Source organism: Acomys russatus, chromosome 9, assembly GCF_903995435.1.
Source record: "Acomys russatus chromosome 9, mAcoRus1.1, whole genome shotgun sequence".
Taxonomy (NCBI): Eukaryota; Metazoa; Chordata; class Mammalia; order Rodentia; family Muridae; genus Acomys; species Acomys russatus.
This window is the reverse complement of record NC_067145.1, coordinates 43403005-43424018: the sequence shown is the minus strand read 5'-3', so window position 1 is coordinate 43424018 and position 21014 is coordinate 43403005.

Here is a 21014-nt window from a genome sequence, read left to right as displayed (position 1 = left end):
ACGCACGTCAGCACACTAGCCTACACACATCAGCACACTAGCCTACGCACGTCAGCACACTAGCCTACGCACGTCAGCACACTAGCCTACGCACGTCAGCACACTAGCCTACGCATGTCAGCACACTAGCCTACGCACGTCAGCACACTAGCCTACACACGTCAGCACACTAGCCTACGCACGTCAGCACACTAGCCTACACACATCAGCACACTAGCCTACGCACGTCAGCACACTAGCCTACACACATCAGCACACTAGCCTACGCACGTCAGCACACTAGCCTACACACATCAGCACACTAGCCTACGCACGTCAGCACACTAGCCTACACACGTCAGCACACTAGCCTACACACGTCAGCACACTAGCCTACACACGTCAGCACACTAGCCTACACACGTCAGCACACTAGCCTACGCACGTCAGCACACTAGCCTACGCACGTCAGCACACTAGCCTACACACGTCAGCACACTAGCCTACGCACGTCAGCACACTAGCCTACACACATCAGCACACTAGCCTACGCACGTCAGCACACTAGCCTACACACATCAGCACACTAGCCTACGCACGTCAGCACACTAGCCTACACACATCAGCACACTAGCCTACGCATGTCAGCACACTAGCCTACGCACGTCAGCACACTAGCCTACACACATCAGCACACTAGCCTACGCACGTCAGCACACTAGCCTACACACGTCAGCACACTAGCCTACACACGTCAGCACACTAGCCTACGCACGTCAGCACACTAGCCTACGCACGTCAGCACACTAGCCTACACACGTCAGCACACTAGCCTACGCACGTCAGCACACTAGCCTACACACGTCAGCACACTAGCCTACACACGTCAGCACACTAGCCTACACACATCAGCACACTAGCCTACACACATCAGCACACTAGCCTACACACATCAGCACACTAGCCTACACACATCAGCACACTAGCCTACACACATCAGCACAGCCCTTGCCTTGCAGACCTGACTTCCTCCCTCACCCAGCGATACAGTCTAGTCACTGCTTACAGCAAGTACAGGACTGAAATTTTATTTTAAGATGGGTGGCCATACCCCCTAGGGGTAAAGGGTGGGAGGGACCTGTGTTCACAGGAATTCTGAATGGCAGTGAAGGCAGGACTTTGGTGAAGGGAAACGCCACGGTTCAACAGAATCCCGAGATGCACAGCAACTTCATGATGTCACAAGAGCTGCCCTGCTCTCTTGCACACTTGTTAGTGAGATTTTTCTGCTCTGGAAGATGCCTTATCCTCAGATTGGTGCTGTACTTGAACCCTGGCCTTACTAGGGTTATATAACACCAATACCTAAAATTATAAGCCTGGAACTACTATTTGTGATAATAATAAAAATCAAGGCCATCAACTTAGTGCCTTCTAGATGCAAGGTAGCATAAAGATCCAGAGAAAAACCTGCCAGTCTCCAAGCTGACTTCCAAGGAGGGAAGCACTCATTTTCAGATGAAGATAATGGGTCTCAAGAAAAGCAGTAACTTATCCAAAGACCCAGCTGGTGAGAAAAAAAAAAAACCCTGCAGTTTCTGCCTGATAAAGTGAGGAGGGAAGAAAGGCTGGCCTAGGCAATTTATCACAGGATTTCCTGGCATTCCCTGGAAAAGGCGAAGGGACTACGCTGTTTCCTCCACTCACAGAAGCCAGGCTCAGCTCTCTGCAGCCACGGAGTGACATTATCAGTATGTGCACACGTGTTAACCTTAGGGGTGCTGGGTATCATACGGCACCCCATCTCTTCCTGGAGACATTGGTTTCCCTCCTTCAGGAAAAGGAAGACCATATAGTCTAAAGAGGCCATTTTTCATCCGGGTCATCAGTGCCTCTGAAGGTGTGCTGCAGTCCCTCTGTGATGCCAAACCCACAGCCCAGGCACTGGCACAGTGCGGCTCACAAGGACGAATAATTCTGATTCCGACTGCCTGCATAGTCTGGGGTCCAGTCAGGAAGAATGGCTGCTCTGGTAAGATGAGCTGATTCCTCCGAGGAGAGAGACAGCCATGTCTTCAAGAGCCTTCAGCATAGTGGTTTCTATGTTCTGAAATGTTTGTTTCCGTTTGGCTCCAGTAAATATGTCGTCAGTTCTGGTCATAATTACTGGCCCACGTGTTTCCAAGATCACACTAGTTGGGCCATGTTGGCCCTTTCTGACTAATCCTGCCCTTATCCCTCCAGTCTCAGGCTCAGTGGCTTCCCCGGGGCTCTGCAGAGTTCCCAGACTCATTTGTCTCCAAGGCATTCATGTGTCATTCTTTCTTCTACCTGGAACGTGCTTCTTCTGCTAGTTGCATCTCTCTGCTCAGGTACTCAGAGCACTGCCAGTGTTGACTCATCTCGTGTTAGGATTGCTTCCCACTGCTGTGACAGACAGCTGGAGTAAGTCAACTTAAAAAGAGCAAAGGTTCACAGTAGTTCAGGTAGCAGAGGTTTCGGTCCTGGATCAGCTCATTCAGTCTCTTTGGGCCTGTGATGGCACACACTGGTGGAAGCACATAGCGAGGGAGACTGTTCACTTCACAGAAGGAAAGGGAGGGTGCAGAAAACAGCAGAGCCCCCACACTCCCCTTTGATGGCAGACACAAGTGATTTAAAAGGCCTCTTCCTAAGGACGTCATTAGAGATTGGGCAGTTCAACACAGGGCCTCTGGAGACCACTAGAGATCCCACTGTACGTGTCCCCAGTCTACCTCCTTCCCACTTTAGAAGCGTCACTGTCTTCTTCTTTAGCCCTTACCCAGCTTGATCTTCCTCTCCTGTCTTGAGAATTCTTTATCTACTGTTTTCTGTCACCCGAAAGCTGTTGTGATAATTAGCTCTGTTCAAGATATCTATGGGTTCATCAGTAAGAAAGAAAAGTAAATCACTGGCTTAGTAACTACAACAACAAGCCTGTGACTGGGTAACATGAAAGGAAAAGAAATAGATGTAGCTCATACATCTGGAACCGAGGAAGTCCACAACCCTGGTGCCAGCATCTTGCAGCTGCGGGGCATGGCTGGGGGCGGCTTCTTTCTGTATCATAAAACAATGGAGGTCATCAAAGGATGAGGCAGAGCAGCAGTGGTAGCTCAAACCCTGTTTCCTCCTCCTGTAAGGCCACTAATGCCATCTTTGGGCTCCATCTTTATGATTACATCCAGTCCTAGCTATTCCTTAAGTTTCTTACATGTCGACTGGGGTGGGGGGACATATTGAAAGTCTAGGAATCACGGTCAATGAATGAATTATAAATCCAGACGAGCTGGCCAGATTCCATTATCATGACTGCCAGGTTGCGCTGTTTAACCTGGTCTTGGTTCACTGTGCTGAGCATCTTTCTGGCCGGTAGGCATCATAGATATCTGAGGCTCTACAAAGGGAAGATCTCCAAGATAGAGATGGGTCCTGGTCCAGTCTTGGTCATCATCTGGTTTCCATGGCACCCAGCGCTGCTTTTGAATCTGAGTAATTTACAAGACATTACGTGCTATAAAGTCCCTTTTAGCTGGGGGTATGACTCAGTGGATGAAGTGCCTCTTGTGTAAGCATGAAGACCTGGGTTCAGATCTATGGAATCCACATCTAAAAAGTTGGGCATGGTAGCATGCCCATGTAACGTCAGAGTTAGGGGTGCAGGTGTGGGTGGATTAGAGGGTTTCTGGTGAACCTATCTAAATTGGTGATCATAAGATTCATAGAACAATGTGGAAAGTGACAGGAAGGCAACTGATACTGAGTTTTTTAGTCTCTACATGTGTACCCACAGGTGTTGACTATCTGCACACATGAACATACACTCAAAAACACAATCATAAGATAGGTCTACAAAAAAAAAAAGAAGAAGAAGAAATCTAACTTCTCTAAGTTATTCGTTTTTAAGATAATTTATTAATACTCAAAAGGCTGCAAGACCCTTTTCTAACATAGACTATATTTAAGACCAATATTTGGTTTTTGTTTGTTTGTTTTGGGAGTATTGTTGTTGATGTTGTTGTTTTCATTTTGGTTTTTTGTTTTTATTTTTCAAGATAAAATTTTTCAGTATAGCCCTGGCTGTCCTGGAACTCATTCTGTAGTCTAGGCTGGCCTGAAACTCAGAGATCTGCCTCTGCCTCTGCCTGAGATTAAAGTAAGTTGTGTGCCCCCGCTGCCTGGGCATGGAGAGCACTATTTGAATACAATGTGTGTGTATCACTCTCCTTCTATGAACCATGGAAATATAGGTTTTTATTCCAGTGAGATGTGATTGTGTGAGTGTGGTTATGTACAGGCACCCATGCTATATGCAGGAACCTAGATTAAATTAGGGACCACATTTTCTACTACTAGTTTGTTTCTCTCCTAAATACAGCAACATGAGAAACATTTATCTTACAACCAACATTTTGCAGCATTTCTTGCACATGGCCTGGTAGCAAACACAGAGGACAAAGAAATGAGAAGACTGACTCCTGAAAGGAAGAGGAAGTGGGATCCCCAGGGGAAACCCGCCTTTGTGCTTTAGTGAATGAGTCTTTTTCAGAGACCTGAGTTTGATGGGTTAAAAATTAGACCCGATCCTAACTGCCTACAAGTTCATTGTGCAGAATTCGCTTCGTTTTCTGACTCTGTTATTTTGCTGGCTGTAAACTATGGAGTCGGTGGGTTTTGGGGGAGTCAGTAGGTTTTGAGGGAGTCTACTACTGCCTAGAGCTGCTCCCAGGGGAAACACTGTATCTATTTCCTCCTCCAACAGTCTGGGTACAGGCACTCGCTAACAAGTGTAGGTTCCATGCTGTTGTGAGGATAGAAAGCAGTGGTGGATGGCTAGAGGAGTCAAAAGTCCTTACCATGGCTCTTGAATCAATAGTATGACCATATGGTCCAGGAATGCACAGAAGTTGCCAGCCTCCCTACTTTGTGCCTGGAGTGCTGGGGTCATAGACTGGTGCGTGGTTCCAGGCTCAGGATTCTTTGTTTATATCTGGACCACCTCTCCCAGTGGTGTTAAGCTGTTGTCAGCCATCCCTATTCCTAGTGCATGAGAGTTTTACAAATCTAAAGAGATGCCCTGTCAACTTGAGGAAAACTTTGTGTGCACTGGAAGTGAGAAACCAACAAAATAGCATACTTTGCAGCCATAAGATGTCCCCCAAATTGGCTGCTGTTTGCTGGGTCCTGTGAAATCCCCTGGAAGAGGTCCCTGATGGGCATTATTCTGCCCCAGAGTACCTACTGGAAAGAAAAATTGCAATGTAGCTTTCTAAACATTGGCTTTTCTCTGAATGGAATCAGCAAAATTGAGCCTCACCAACTCATTCAGGAGAGTTAAAAGCTTAGACTGGCTTAGACTGGCTGGATCAGTCTGCCAAGCAAACAGACATCAATCACACAAACACTCAGAAAAGCCAAACGGGAACTACCCAGAATTCCATCATCCTTCTTATCATCATCATCTCCTTTACCTCAGCACATGAAGTAAAATTTTAACACCAAAATACTTATCTCCAACAAGAAAAGATACAGGAAATATTGTCATCAAAATTATTTGACAAACGGGGTCGTACAAAGGGTGCTAGGAAAACCAATGCACTTGTTTCTCCCAGGACTTTTGAGTTATTTTTAAGTAAGTGATTATTATTGTTGTTTTTGTAAAAGAGGCTCTTAACATATAGCAAAAATTAGCTTAATTTAAAAAAATCACTGAAAATATTTAAAATAAATACCGTTTTTCCTTTAATAATGCTGCTAGTCAACATAATTAAAATGACAGCACAGAGCTAACCATTGTGAAAATTTCCTGCAAGACAGGATCCCAGGATTATTTCAGGGTTGACAACGTGACATTGTCTAGAGCTGGTGGGTTTTTTTTAATTTGTTTGTTTGTTTGTTTGTTTGTTTATTGCCAAGACTAAGGTAACTGATTATCCCCATCTTACCAAGGAGAAAATTGAGACTCAGAGAGATAATAAATTCTTTGCTGGAGGAGCCAAACATTGAACCCTCCAAACCAGTGGCTGCTGTATTAAGTGTGTGGTTCACAAAGGGCTATGTAGAAAAGAACTGAATGAATTCAAACCCTGGATGGGTGTTTGTTCATTTATTTGTTTTTGAGACGGTGTCTCAGTGCCTAGCCCAGGCTGATCTTGACTAGTGACCCTTCTGCCTCAGTGCCCTGGATTCTGGGAGTATAGGCCTACCCCACCATGCTTGGAAAGACCCTGAGTTTCCACTAAGACAGCTACCCTGTGGATGGGATCTAACAGTTTATGATGTCTTTCCCGAAAGTGGTGAAGGAGGAGAGAACCTTTAAAAGGAACGCTGCCAAATCATTGGCTGGACCTAGATGAACTGTCTCCTCCTGTTACAACAGAATAATGTTCTTTTACTTCTGGATTCATAGGCAGAGAGTTGTTTGGAATGTCACAGACATTGGCACCAAACTCTTTGGATACAGGGCCTGGCCCATGGGCCATATGAGTAGATGACCTTGGGAGACTACTTAGTCTCTCTGGACCTCTACTTTATGCCTTGTAGAATTGAGATGATGCCACCTCTACCTCCACTGAGCCGTTATTGCATATTAAACAACTTAAGAGTGCCCAGTGGTAAAAATATGATTAGCACATAGTAGACGCTACAGAATTGTTGGCTGGTGCTAGTGTGGTCTACATGGAAATAGACCTTGTTTCCGGCCCGAGGCCCATGCTGTCCACGACTCTGCCAGTTCACCAGCCCAAATTCGGTGATTCCATGAATAGAGAGAGTTCATTCTTCTAGGTGTCTGGGATCTACTGTGGTTGGATTGTAGGTGTTCCTCAGAAGTCCACCTGTTAAGGGCTGCATCCCAGCGTGCCACCATGGAGAAGTGATAGAGACCTTAAGCAGTGGGGTCTCCAGCAAGGTCTTGGGGCAATTGGCCGTGTGTCCCATGAAACGGATTGTGAGAGCCTGTCCTGTCTTCCTGGGCTGTTACTTACTAGCTTCTAGGACATGGCCTTTGTTCTAGCACACACTCCCGCTGTGAAGTCCTGTCCCTGAAGTAATGTACCAAGCAGTGACAGATTGAAAGCTCCAAAGCCATGAGCCAAAACAAACTTCCCCACCCCTCCCCCCCCCCCCCGTCCGTGTCTCAGTTATTTGTTATATAGTAACAGAAAGATGACGAACATGTCTTTATTTATCGGCTCCCATTTTCTACCTTTGATAGTACCATATCCCTTTGATATCACTCTCACCTTCCTGGCTCCTTCTTAAATACACCATGGCCCTTCTCTTTGATCTGCATCTAACACAGTGAGGGTCAATAAAGTACAGTAACGTGGTGACTCATGGAAGCTTTACACTCAAAGGTTATCAAAACAACTCAAGATTCCTAAGTAACAGGTTCAGTACATCACCTGGAAGAGGGTTCAACTCAATCACATTGAAATCTTTCATAGGTACTTGAAGCAGAGAGCTGATTATAAAACCTGGAATTTTCTCTAGATGATTTTAGAATTTAAAAGGCTCGGAATACCACCTGATGTATAGGAGACAATAAATATCAACTTGTTAGGTATGTTGATTCATTAATGTCAGTATCAATCTTAATTGAGTGACTTGAATACTCTGCTTCCCTGTCTTCTTAGCCAGGGACTGTAGAAAAAAAAAAAATCACATTAACAAGGTGCCCAGGCCTCACCCATGCTAGGCAAGTATTCTTCTGCTCAGCCATATCCCTAGCCCATACCTCCTTCTAGTTAGCCAAATTCTGTATCCTAGTTGTTAATCATTTGTTTAATAAAACTATAACCAAAAGAATATTGGAGACTAAAGGATTTAATTCATCTTACACTAAAGTGATAGTCCATCATCTAGGTAAGTCGAGGCAGGAACTCAAGGCAGGACCCTAGAAGTAGAAACTGAATTGGAGACCATGAGGAATTCTGCTGACTAGCTTGCTTCCTCCGGCTTACTCATACAGCTCAAAGTTCACCTGCTGGGGAATGGTACCTCCCACAGTGAGCTGGGCCCTCCTCCCTCAATTAACAACAACAACAAAACAAACAAACAAACAAACAAACAAACCTTCCCAGACATACCCACAGTCCAATCTGATGAAGTCAGTTTCTCAGCTGAGAATCTGTCTTTCCAAGTATGTCTTGGTTTCTGTCCAGTTGTTTTTAAATGGGCACCATAGGCATCATCTCTTTTTTATGAAACTTTAGCAATTCCAAAGTTCCCAGCAAACATATCTAGATGTCCGAAGAGGCTCTCTGTGCCCTCAGAAGCATGTGACTATGACACAGGGCATAGTCCATGGCCTGTACTGTGGCAACCTGCCATGGAGAAGTCCCTGATAAATGCAGGCAGGCTTTACTGTCTGTGTCAATAGAAAGGAAAGGTGACATGAAGTCAGTGTGACTATCCACAGCCTACACATAGCCTTTATTTTAATTTTTTTATCTCATTGATGGATTGATTGACTGGTTGAGGGGATGTATGGGCATATATGTTTCACTGTACATATGTAGAAATCAAAAGAGAACTTGTGGGGCTCAGTTCCTTCTGTGAGCCCCAGAGATAAAACTCAAGTGATCATGTGATCACTATCAGGAACAAGTTTCCCTGCCATTCAGAATCCCCCCAAGAAGATGGGTTTAAGCCAATAAAAGTCTTTATTACCTGGCTGGTGACTACACTGGGTTTGGGGATCCCAGTGTAGCATTGAGCTTTTCTCAGGGTGAGTATTTAAGCACAAAAATCCCTGTATCTTGGGCTGACACACTTCCGTTAACAAGAACAGTTAGACAGAAGCAAAACTATAAACACTGAAAAGCAAGGTTAGTACATTTAGAGACATTCCCAGAACTATGGACTTTGATAGAGTAGGTCTTTGATTTCATTTTGGCAGGGAGCACTCTCTATGTGCCGAATTTTATGGTACTTCCATCATAGAGTCAGTTGTGCCAAGGACCCGGGGCCTATTAAGGTCTGGGGTCATTTTACAGACCCATTAAACCATCTCTCCAGCCCTTAGACATAACTATCGAAACCCAACCAGCTCTTCTGTCAGTTCAAGGCATGTCCAGGACATCCCAGAGTCCATAGCAAAATATCCAATACTTTAGGGGAGATGAGAGCAGTTCTCACCCCATGTGTGTACATATGTGCATTCTCTGTCTGTCTCTGTCTCTCTGTCTCTCTGTCTCTGTCTCTGTCTGTCTGTCTGTCTCTCTCTCTCTCTCTCTGTCTGTCTCACACACACACACACACACACACACACACACACACACACACACACACAATTTCTTGAAAGACTGGCACAGCTTAGCATACCAGCAAAGAGGCTGGGAATTCTATCTGAAGACCAACCAAGAAGGATCAGGAGGATCAGAACACAAAAGTGAAGACATTTTTGGGGGTAGAACGAGGAGATGAGAATTGGGAATTGGGGACTGAAGTGTGAAGTCAGAAACCTGGAAAGGGAAGAGATTAGAAAAGAGAGGGTAACATAGAAGAGAGTACGCAGAGGTCTGCAGGATGAGGAGGAGATACACAAAGAACAGGGTACATTCATAAGATTGGGTTCATATTTGCATCTGCCCCTAGCCCATTTAGATAGGCCAAGAGAGTGGTTACCTGTAGTAACAGCATCGAGAGAAAAGCTTACACATACCTTCTGGGATCATGTTGGAAATAGGGCTATGCTATTATGAAAGACTATGTCAAAGGCCTAGCCTCCTGGTACCTTAGACTAGTACAGTACTTAGAAATTGGTCTTTGTAGGTGTAATCAGGTTAAGGTGAGGCCCTACTGGCATAGAGTGGACTCAGATCAAATGTCACCTATATTTCTATAATGAGAAAATCTGACACAGATAAACAGAGGGACGATGGGATGGGACAAGGACTGGGGTTGTATGGCCACACGCCATGGAAGTCAGGGCTACCGTCAGCTGGGAGGGAAGAATCTTTGTCCTAAGTATGGACACTGCATGTCATAGATGCATCCAACTTGTGGCCCATAGGTCACATGAGTCTCAAGATGGCTATGAATGAGGCCCTACACATTTGTAGATGTGTAGATTTCCTAGTGAAATGTCGACGGCGGATACTCCTGTATGGTGTGACTTCTCTCCAGAACAGTGGGAGAGTGAACCACTCTTGTTTGGGGCTGCCCAGTATAGCACTCTTTTTTTTTTTTTCTTTTAATCTACTTTATTTGAGGTGTTTAGACCTCAACCTCCCAACCCTATGTAGGAGAGAGAAGGTTAGTGGGGAAAAGGGGCCCCTTTACTTCTCCTGGCTATTTAGGGTTGAAGGGTTTGGGGGGCTATACCAATCTCCATCAAAAACAGGTGCAGCCTGCAGTCTCCTCCAAGCTGATGTGTCCCAAAGCAGTTTTTCTCCATCTGTCTGTTCCAAACGACCACATCATAAGTCTCTGGTCTCTTCAAACGGCTACACGCCACATGCCACACTCTCTCTGGGCTCTCATTTTTATCCTCAGAGCCCTAGACCACACCCCTCTCTGTGCCACACTAAAAAGGCCTTACCAGCTAGCAAAAGACACACACACACACACACACACACACACACACACACCATGATACAGTTACCAGCTCTGGACAAACTAAAATTCAAACTGAAATCCCACACTTGGGATTAAAACTAAAATATATTTAAATAACACAACTGAGTTTACAAAGAACCCAAAATTTCCATCACAGCCCAGTTTATGGTGCTTTGTTTCAGTGGCCCTTGAAGCGTGGCACACAGACTATAGATATTTTCGACCTGTGCTTTATGTAGGACTGTACAAAAAGGTATTCAAAACTATACAAATGTCTAAAAGGGTGGGATTTGGAAAAAAATCCAACTCAAAAAAGTACCCAAATGGAAATCAATGTCTATATTTATTTTTTTTCTGCCAAGTAATTAAACAAGCTTGAGGTGGTGGGGGAGACTGTCTCCCCTTGATTTCCAGTGAATAGTGTTGATGAGTCAGGACATTATATCTCTCAGAAAACCTCTGTAAAAAGCAAAATCCAAGCGTTGTGTTTACTAAAGTGATACCATATGTTGGTTGATTAACAAGTTGTCAGAATATTAGAAGTTCTTGGCTGATTGCAAGGAGGAGCATCTGTTAGCTGAATCCTTTATCTGATGTGGGCACAGACACTGCCAGGTTGGCTTGTTTCCTAAGTACGCAGTTTTAGCCTTCAGAGGGGAATCCTGCTGCATGGCTGGGGTGTGAGATGTTTGTTCTGCGGAAAGCAAAGGAGGTAAAGCCAGATAAAGAAAATCAAGTACACACTTTAGAGTCTTTGTATCATTGCAAACTGCTTAGCCAGTGTGACTGTCGTTATATTCTATGCCTAATGTTTACTTAGCACCTAAGGAGAGGGGGAAATGCCTTGTAGATCTATGTTCTTTACCTATTACTAAAACCTCTTTATGAAGAGACTTGAAGGTTACAAATGCCTTCACATTGGAATCTCACAACCTGACGAAGATGGTAAGAATTCCTATGTCCATCTCATGAACAAAGACTATGCAGGAGCTAGAGGGGTTCAGTGACATAATCTGCGCTTACTCTGGGTTTCATTCCCAAACCAAAAATGAGAGACCTGAGTTGGGAAAAAAAGCGACCTGACTTTGATACATTGAGGTCAGGAAGCCAAGTCCTCTCAGCTCCATTCCTAAACCTCTAGCAGACACATAGGAATGATTGCAGATGCCATGAAGAGGTGTGGTCTAGGGGAAATTCTGGAGTTTTCCCTTACCACTATACCATTTGTGTTCATGTTGTCACTGCTATGACTGACTGCCAGAAAAAAAATTTTAAAAAAAACTGGGAGGGCATGGCAGAGCAGGGCAGTTCACACTAAGGTGGCCCAGAAACAGATCGAGAAGGTGTGGGGCAGGAACAGAAGGAAACCCAGGGCTTCCTCTCATTCCTTCCCTTCACTGGAACCCATCCAATGAAGGTCCTAAAGCATTGCAGAATAGCACCATCCCACCAGCTCAGGCCCAACCCTAAAACATGAGCCATTCAAAGAGCACTTCACATCCAAGTCATAATAACTCCTTTTGTTCACACTGTCATATATTGGGTCATGTCATTTTAAAGATTGTGTGTGTGTATGCGTGTGTGTGTGTGTGTGTGTGTGTGTGTGTGTGTGTGTGTGTTTGTACACCTGTGTGAGCCTGCACATATAAGCTTATGCCTAAAGAGGCCAGAAGAGGGCAGACATCAACATCAGATGCAGCTGGAGCTGGAGTTGGTGATGGCTGGGAGTCACCAGCTGTGAGCTCTGGGAAGGGAACTGGAGTCCTCTGGGAGAACAGGGAGCGCCACTCTTTGGTCCCTGTAGGCTCCAACTTTTCCAAAACCTACTTTATTTGGGGTTCTTTAAATGCTTATACCTCTCTTCCAACCCACCTACGCTAGATAGAAGAGAAAGGAGGTTTATGGGAACAGGGGAAGTAGACCTTGTTGGATTCAGTTCCTGGGGATGATTTCCCTGGCGTAGTTGGCAGGATTTCAGCAGACCAGAAATTCCACCAAAGTTGCTGTGGGAACCTGGAACAACCGGAACCTGAAGCCTCAGCCAAAGCCCAAAGCCTTGAAGCCTTCGCTGGAGTGGTTCTCTCTAGGAGTGTCTCGAAGTAGAGCAATGAACAGCCAAACAGTACCAACACCCCAAAAGCCCAGCCTCCTGTTTTGAGTACCCGCGTGCGCGCGTGCGCACACACACACACACACACACATACACACACACATCCTCTCAGACTCTGTACTAGGATGTTTTTTAGCTGGCAAAAACCAAGCCCCCCCCCCCAAGAAGTGGTTTGATTTCTAAGTGAATAAACATTACCTGCTCTCTCACAAGTCTGTTCCCCATCTCATACTTGGGGTCAAAACAAAAACATGTTTACATCCAATACCTATCCCACACTTGGCATCAAAACAAAACCACGTTTATATCCACAACAGGCCCCCATAAAGCTGTACCATTCTAGTTTCATTGCTCCATAAAGCATACATGAAATAAGCAAGAGGGAAAGGGGCTCGCTGGTTTTGTGTTATTTGAATTCAAAACAGATTTGCATTTCAGTTCTCCATTTTGTTTGAAGTTTCTCAGTACTCTTGATTTTAGAATTAAGTTACCTCTGATTCACATCACTTTTTCTTTCTTTCTTTCTTTTCCTTCCTTCTTTTCCTTTTTTTCCTTGTTTTTGTTGTTGTTGTTGTTTTGTTTTTGTTTTTTTTTTCTCTTTCTCTATATTTTTACAATATAGAAGAAGGCTGTCTTGTGGAGAAATCTTTTAATATTTCAGAGACATGGAACATATTACGAAAACTCGCGTGTTCTCTTTTCAGTATGCCAAATTGTAGGTGTACATTTAAAGCACAACTGAGGTGTTACATTTCATTGTCTCCTCTCTTTAATCCTCCTCGTTTAATGTCAGGGGCCAGAAATCCTTTCTTCTACCAGCTTACATCTTAGTATCTGGGGTAAGTGAATTAAAGTGATGAAAGACAGAGGAAAGGCTTATTTCATATGTATGTGGAAGGACTCCCAAAAGAAGTGAAAACCCTTCAAACAGTAGCTAGGCCTTGAAGATTACATACGATGTCAGCTAAGTGACAAGACAAAGTAAAGGGATTTAGGCTTTATAGGGCTGTGAGTATGAGACAGCTAATACATGAAGGAAACTAATGGAAGATCAGGGTTGCTTAGAAAGGATTGCTCTATACACTGAAGTTAGCACGACCTCTACACCACCTCTGTTGCCTACACACTGAAGTTAGCACCACCTCTACACCACCTCTGTTGTCTACACACTGAAGTTAGCATCACCTCTACACCAGCTCTGTTGCCTACACACTGAAGTTAGCATCACCTCTACACCAGCTCTGTTGTCTACACACTGAAGTTAGCATCACCTCTACACAAGCTCTGTTGCCTGATGTGAGAGAAGGGACAAAGACACTTTCACAAAGGGAGAGTCATATGTTGCTTTGGGCAGAGGAGGTGAGAGACTTTCTCATGGATCTACTGTTTCTCTGCCTTTACCTCAAAATAACCATTGTGCTACAGTGTCCTTCTGGGACAGCAGTGCTGGTCCTCTGCAGAGATTCTCAGGATCTCTGTAGTCAGATCCTTTCCTGACTTCCCATCCTTATCCTCAAGCCAATGCATTCTGAGCCTTTCCTGCATGGTTCCAGCTCTCTCTCTCTCTCTCTCTCTCTCTCTCTCTCTCTCTCTCTCTCTCTCTCTCTCTCTCTCTACTTCCCTTCCTGTGAACTCATCTTCCTACTTGTCTTTCTGAGTCTATTCTCGCCCAACCCCACCCCAATTTTCTTTTCAACTACATTCAGCCTTTATACCCAGCCCAACTTTCCTTTCCAGTTTGCATGTTTCCTCTCCAGCTCCTTCTAAATATTTCAGGTTCTCATTGAGGAATTACCTTGACATGCTATCATTTTGTCCTTCAGATTTTTCTGCAGTTGCTTAGCAGCATTAGGCCGCTGTGGTATTTAATGTCTCAGTGTGTGTTTCCTGCTTCTCTCCATGTGTCCCCCTCTGTGTCCCAGAATATTGACTCTGAAAGTTCAAGGCAATGGCAATCCCAGTCAACACCCTCACCCAAAGCTGTCCTTGAAGAGGTCTATGACCATGCATCAGCTTCCTAGGAGACCCGTGGACAGTGAGGTAGATAGCATAGGTCTTCCATTCATTCATTCGCACATAGCAGCATTAATATTGCAGGGGACTGACAGCCCATTGTAGCTCAGGAAGACTCGGTCCTTATTGTCTTGGCATTTCTAATGCAGTTTGGAGAACAGCCAATGAAGAAACCTTAAAAGTCTGACATTGTGGGAAGATCTCAGAGATCAACTCATGTGGCAAGAACTAATGTGAGTGAGAACTTCTCTGGAGATGTGGATTTGGGACCTGTGATGGTTGATAACGTGTCACAATCTAGAACCTGCTCCGAGATGGGATGCCGAGCACACCTGTAGGTATTTACTTGATTTCATTCACTGAGGTGGGAAGATCTGCCTGCTATGGGTGGTGCCGTCTACCATGGTGGGGGTCTTGGAAAGGAAACCAAGCAGCAGCATGCAGGCACTGCTCTCTGCATTTTGACTGTGCACATCAAGTGACCAACATCCTTCTGCCTTGCCTTCCCCACCATAATGGAAGTTCAGTACCTTGAAGTGAGAGCTAAAATAAGCTGTTTCCCCCTCAAGTTGCTTCTATCAGAGTATGTTAGCAACTCAGCAGTAAGGCATGCTGGGCACGGTAGTGCACACCTTTAATCCCAGCACTCAGGAGGCAGAGGCAGGTCTCTGTGAGTTCAAGGCCAGCTTGGTCTGCATGGTGAGCTCTAAAACAGCCAAGGCTACACAGAGAGACCCTATCTCAAAAAGAAAGAAAGAAAGAAAGAAAGACCAGACACAAGAGACGGGCAGATGGGAAGGAGGCAGGAAAGGGAGGCTGCAGGAATCATATGCATAAAGACTCTAAATTTGGGAAGAAGGTAGCCTATCCAGGGTTTTCTTTGTTTTACTCTTAACCTTTCTGTGTTTGTGAATGTATATGTGCATGATGTGTGTGTATTATGTGCATGTACATACATAGATGTCTGTGATGTGTGCAAGTACATGTGCACACTGGCAGGAGCATGATTATGTGCACACTGGCAGGAGCATGATTATGTGCACACTGGCAGGAGCATGATCATGTGCACACTGGCAGGAGCATGATACAGCGTGCATGTAGAGATCAGAGGAGATCCTTGAGCATTGGTACCCGTCTTCTACTTTGAAGCGGGTTCTTTCTTGTTGTTTGCATGGTTGCATTGACCAGACTGGCTGGCCCCACAGCTTCTGGAACTCCTAGATTTGCCTCCTGACCCCACAGTAGGAACACTAGAATTACAGACGTGTACTATGATATCTGCTTTTCCTGGGTTCTAGGGATTCAAACTTAGGTCCTTATATTTGTACCGCTAGTGCTTTACCTACTGAGCTATCCCTGGCCCCTTTTCTCATGCTCTCTTTTTCTTTATTTTTTTTTAATTGAAACACAATTATATTCATTTTTTCATGTATGGATAGCAGAGTTGGGTAGTTGCCATGGCAGCACTGGTGTTAGTTACAGTCTACCATTTACCCAAAGTTTTCCAGGAATCCATACAGAAGACTGTCATGCATCTTCCTCTTACGAACAGTTCTTTCCTTAGCAATCATTGGGTGCAGTGTTGATGATTGCAGTTGGGGTTAAACCCTGAACCTCCAGACTTAAGGTCTGGTGCCTTGCCAACTGAGCCATCTGAAATCTCTCTTTTTGGTGTTTTCTTAAAGTCTGTTTGTTGTTATTGTAACAAAATACCCACTTCAAGGTAATTTACAAAGAATAGGGGCTTAAGACAGATGTGATGGTCCCTGCCCATATCTTGAACACTGCCCAGCGCTGAGAAGAAGGGTCATTAGTTTGAGGCCAGCCTGAGTTAAACAGTGAGGTCTTGTGTCAGAAGTAAAGAATTTGATTACTTGGCTTGTGGTTCTAGAAGCTGGGTTGTCCAAGAGCGTAGCGCTGACATTTGCTCACCATCTGGTGAGGCTCTTCTTGTCTCATCTGAGTATGGAAGAGGGGATCACATGGCAAGACAGAAAATGTGGTAATTCGTTACATTCTCTCACAATGCTGCCATTGTTGTCACGGGACTCAACCATATCTGAGTGTAACTGCCCCCTAAATGTTCTGACTCCACATAGCATCCATGTATGAACGTGGGGATTATGTTACAAGCATATGAACATGTGGGGTACACAGTTAACCAACAGGAGACAGTGAGCGAGCTCAATATAACCCCAGCCTACAGGCTGAAGGTGTGTGGAACGGAGGAAGGGTTAGCGTGGGGTTCGTAGTCTGATTGGATCATGCAGGGCCATGAGGATGGCTTAAAGGGGTTTGGAACTTATCCTAAGGCTGATGGGGAGCCATCCCAGGGGACAGCATGGTCAGCTTTGTACTTTAGATGACGTCAGCTCCAGAATGGAGCAAGAGTGAACCTCACACAGAGAGACTGCCTGGGAGGCTTTGACAACTTTCCAAAAAAAAAAAAAAAAAAAAGATGGTTTGGTCCAGGTTAATGGTGGCAGGATGGATTTGAGTGGAATGGTATTTAGAAAAAAAATGAGGTGTGTAATCTTGTTACAAATTAGGGTGAGAGAAAAGGATGTCTTTACTTCTGGTTTTTAATTGTTGTTGTCATCATATCATCATCATCATCTATGTGTGACGTGTGTCGACTCTGGTGTGTGGATGGCATGGCATGTATGTGGAGGACAGTTTTTCCAAGCCCTTATACACAGATTTTGATGTACTAGGAAACATCCATGTGGAACACAGCATGTGATCGTTCATGTGTCTCATGGAAGAGGCTGAATTTAGGACTTGAGGGACTTGGGATCGTCAATGTAGATCTGTTTAGAAGACTCCAAACTATTTGTCCATCAGATGGCTATCTGTGTGTCTCCTTTCTTACTGTTTAGTCATATGCCACACTTACCATTCTCCGTATGTTTTTAATGTATATGTGCACATACATATGTACATATATATACATACATACATGCATGCATGCATACACAAAGTTATTTTTAGTTTGTTTTTGTTTTAAATTGTAGTCTGTGTACCACAAGATGGCCTGGAACTTACAATGTATCCCAAGCTGTCCTGGAACTTACAATGTATCCCAAGCTGTCCTGGAACTTGCCTCAGACTAATCTCAAACTCATGATTCTCCCATCTCTGGCTCCTAAGTGCTGAAATTACTGGTGTGTACCACCATACCAGCTACAGTTCTGTGGGGTGTGTGTGTGTGTGTGTGTGTGTGTGTGTGTGTATTCAGGTGCATGCTTGTGCATATTTGGATATGAGTGCAAGTGTGTGCCTGTCCATTTGGAGGCCAGAGACTACCTTTAAGTGTCATTCCTTGGGCAGCATCCATCTTGGACTTTATTGTTGTTGTTGTTGTTGTTGTTTAGTTGTTGAGACAGGGTTTCTCTGTGTAGCCTTAGCTGTCCTGGATTTGCTTTGCAGACCAGGCTGGCCTTGAATTCACAGCAATCCACACGTCTCTGCCTCCCCAGGTATTGGCTTAAAGACATGCACCACTACACCCAACTTGTTGTTGTTTCGGGGGAAAAGTTGTTTGTTTTGTTGTTGTTGTATTTGTTTTATATTTTATTGAAATAAATTATTTTTTCAACAGTATATTCTGATCACAGTTTCCTTTCTCCCATCTCCTCCCATATCCTCCACACCTCCCCACCATCCAACTCTACACATTCTTTCTCACTTTAGAGAACAGATGGGCCAATGAAAGAAAACAAATAGACAGGAAAAAATAAGACAGAGAGCACATGACAAACACATACACACACACACACACACACACACACACACACACACACACACTGGAAACCATAACAGATGAGTAAATAAAGTTTAAAAATTCCCAAACAAAACATTATGCGAGAAAACATCTCCAAAGCTAGCACTGACTTCATTTTGTGTTGGCCATCTACTGCTGGACTTGGGGCCTCCATAAAGTGTACGCAGTCTGTATACCCAGTGGGATTCCATTGTAGAAAACTAATTTTTCCTTTACCAGCAGTTGTCAATTGGAGATGGCTTCTGGGTTTTTGTTTTTTCAGGCAGTTCTCTCATTGGCCTGGAGCTCACCTAGAAACCCCAAAGCTAACTGTACAAAACACCCCAAGAATCCACCTGACGTCATCTCTCAGCACTGTCCTCACAAGTGTGCAACCCTTCTCTTGGCCTCCCCACCAAAAACAAATATTTTATGTGTCTGAGTATTGTTCTTGCACATGGGTGCCCTAAAAGGCCAGAAGAGAGCATTGTGTCACCTGGACCTAGAGTAACAGAAACAAACTGAACCCAGGTCCTCTGCAAGGGCAGCCAGTGCTCTTAACCACTGAGTCATCTCTCCAGCTGTGTACCTGGCTTCTTTTAAGTGAGCTGAGGATATTGAATTCAGGTCTCCAGGCTTGCCAGGCAATCCCTCCACCAACTGAGCCATCTTACCAGATACCAGTTCTCTTGTTTTTTGTTTGTTTGGGGGGGGGCATTGCTTTTTTCCCCCCTGAGACAGGTCTTTTCTGTGTAGCCTTGGCTATCCTGGACTTACTTTGTAGACTAGGCTGGCCTCAAACTCACAGCAATCCGCCTGCCTTTGCCTCCCAAGTGCTAGAATTAAAGGCATGCACTGCTACACCTGGCTAGTTCTCTTGTTGTTGTTGTTTTCCGAGACAGTGTCTCTCTGTATAGCCTTGGCTGTCCCAGACTCACTTTGCAGACCAGGCTGGCCTCGAACTCACAGCAATCCACCTGCCTCTGCCTCCCGAGTGCTGGGATTGAAGGCGTGCACCACCACGCCCAGCTGGTTCTCTTGTTTTTTAAATCCACCTTCAGAGCTGTCTCCACAAGGAGATTCTGATGGTTGTGCATGCTTAGGTCTCATTTTGTTTGAACAGCTCAGGTCATTATGGCCCTTCTGTACACATGTATGTTTGTCCTTTGGGGCTATGGTAGGGACTCCAGTTCTGCAGTCTGCAAACAGTTTGCATCTTTACTGTGCATCTTTACTGTGCATGAGCTCAAACACACTCAAAGGTATTGTGGCAGATCATAAGAGAGCAGAGAGCAGAGAGGATAAGGGCATGGTCATGGAGCTTCAATGTTACAGTGTCCCTGGCAAAAAATGACATCTGCTAAGGAGTTTCAGCTGATTTCAGAAGGCCAGCCCGTCTCTGGTGAGCTGGTGTGCTGGTTGTTGACGTTTACTTTTTACAGAGCTCTTCCAAGAAAGAGGAGATTGTGTAGAAAACCAGGGACAGTCCACCCAACTTCCCTTCCTCTGAATTTCCATCTCCTCCTCCTATTTACAATCAGCTTCTTGTTCATCTTCAGAAAAGAGAGAAGTGAATTTTTTTATATGGTACTAAATGTTATTATTGATGGATGTTTTCTCTGCACGTATGTCTGCGCGTGCCTGTGTATGCCTGGCTGGAAGAGGGTGTCAGATCCCCTGGAACTGGAGTGATAAATGGCTTTGTGTCACCGTGTGGGTGCTGGGAGTCAATCCCAGGCAAGTCCTCTAGAAGATCACCCTTAACCACTGTGCCACCTCTCCAGCCTCTCTTGTGTCTTTAAAAAAAAAAAATATGTTCTTTTAACACATGGTCTCACATTGTAGGCCAGCTGGGCCTTGACTTTTCTGTGTAGCCCAGACTGGCCTCGAAGCCCTAACCCCCCTGCTTTAACCCATCATCTTAGGCATCTGCACACTTGGTCCCCAGTCAGTGGCCCTGTCTGGGGATGTTTGTGCAGTGTGGCCTTGCTGGAGGAAGTGTATCACCGGGAGGGGATGGGGGCAGGCTTTGAGAGTAAAAGCTTTACCTACTTGCAATTCGAGGAACTCTTAGCTTCCTGCAGCCTTTCCGTAAGGAACTCTGATCTCTCTAAAACCATCATCCTAAGAGACTCTTCACCCTAAAAGTTGCCATTGGTCATGATGTTTCATCATAGCAACAGAATGGTAATTAGTACAGTCTCTGAGCTCGAGGATCACAGACGTGGGGCACAAAACCCAGATAGAACCTTCTGTGGCTTAAAGACCACCGCCACTGCCGCCGTAATTATTCTCCACAGCTTGAGCGTTACAGAGGAGGCCTTACAGCCAGCAGGCTACAGGAGTAAGTTCTTTGCTGTTCTTATCCATTCCAGAGCAGGACAGCTCTCTGTGCAATTCCTTAGCAAGTCGCAACCATCCTCTATTAGTTGCGCTCAGCAGTGGGTTGCTCCCTCTCTGGCCCAGCAATCAGCCAGTTCCTTTTCTTTTGCTAAATCCAATTAGACAGAATATCTTTCCTCTCATGAAGCAGAATGAACCTGCTCCCTGATGCCAGTTTATACC